Source organism: Saccostrea echinata, unplaced genomic scaffold, assembly GCF_033153115.1.
Source record: "Saccostrea echinata isolate AGI-Se365-2 ecotype Australia unplaced genomic scaffold, CSIRO_AGI_Sech_v1 ptg000009l, whole genome shotgun sequence".
Taxonomy (NCBI): domain Eukaryota; kingdom Metazoa; phylum Mollusca; class Bivalvia; order Ostreida; family Ostreidae; genus Saccostrea; species Saccostrea echinata.
Window position 1 is genome coordinate 43,268,913 of NW_026889758.1, and position 1,516 is coordinate 43,270,428.

The following is a 1,516-nucleotide window of genomic DNA, read 5'->3' on the forward strand; positions in this document are numbered from 1 at the left end:
ATATCTATCAACTAAGCCCCGCCATGAGGCCAAACCCATTTGTCCATACATTCGAATGCTTTGAAATTTTATTATATTTATGCCCCCCCCCCCCTCGAAGAAGGGAGGGCATATTGCTTTGCTGCTGTCTGTCGGTCCACCACCAGATTCCGTTCATTTTCCTCGCAGAGATTGCACTTACTGAAATGAAATTTGCTATACAGATTTATCATAAGAATATCTTGGTCAATTTTGGATATGATCGAGCAATTTTTGACAGAGTTATATGCCACTTGGACTTAAAAAAAATTCCAATTATTTGCAGTTTCCGTTCATTTTCTTCGCAGAGGTTGCTCATACTGAAATGAAATTTGGTATACAGATTCATCATAAAAATATTTAGGTCAAGTGTTGTTTTGGGTACGATCGAGCAATTTTTGACAGTGTTATGCCCCTTGGAATTTGAAAAATTCCATTTATTTGCAGTTTCCGTTTTTCTTCGCAGAGATTGCAAATACTGAAATGAAGTTTGGTATACAAATTTATCATAAAAACATCTAGGTCAAGTTCTGCTTTGGGTACGATCGAGTAATTTCTGACAATTATTGGGGGGGGGGGGGTATAAGTGTTTCACAAACATCTCTTGTTTGTTTTATTTCTCTGTTCCAGAAAATGTGTCGATCGATAACGACACGAATGCCCCCGCAAGCAGCCAAAATTTCAAATGCAATATTTAGTTTAAAATTTGTATTCGAACTTGAACCATCTTCTATGGTAAAATACCTGCATATACAGTTTCAACCTAATACATACATCCCTACAAAAGTTAGAGAGTGGAAACTGAAAATTTCTTATTTTTTTTCTAAGTCCAAGAGGGATAACTCTGTCATCAAATATCATTGGACCATAACCAAATTCAAACTTGACCTGCATTTTCTGGTAAAATACTGCATATGCAATTTCAACTTTATACCAGTACATACTTCCCTGGAAAAGTTAGAGAGCGAAAACTGAAACTTTCTTATTTTTTCTAAGTTCAAAAGAAATACCTCTGTCAAAAATCATCGGACCATGACCAAATTTGAACTTGACCTGTGTTTTCTGGTAAAATACCTGCATATGCAATTTCAACCTTCTACATACATCCCTTCATAAGTTAGAGAGGGGAAACTGAAAGTTTATTTTTTCTTAAGTTCAAGAGGGATAACTCTGTCAAAAATCATTGGACCATGACCGAATTCGAATTTGACCTGCATATTCCTAAAACGTATCCATATGTCGAATTTGAATTTGAGTTGAATGTGTGCAACCGTTGCAGAGATAATTAACGGAAAGTGAATGATGACGGAACGGGGCAACACTATATGCCCCGGCATAAAAATGTTCAAATGTCACGATGGGCGAAAACAAAGATAATTGATATTAGGTCGAATGAGTCATTCAGGTGTTCTAAAAATGTACTACATTCAATAGTTAAAAATAAAAACATAAGAATATCATTACTTTCACAATTATATGAATATTTTATTAACCATAT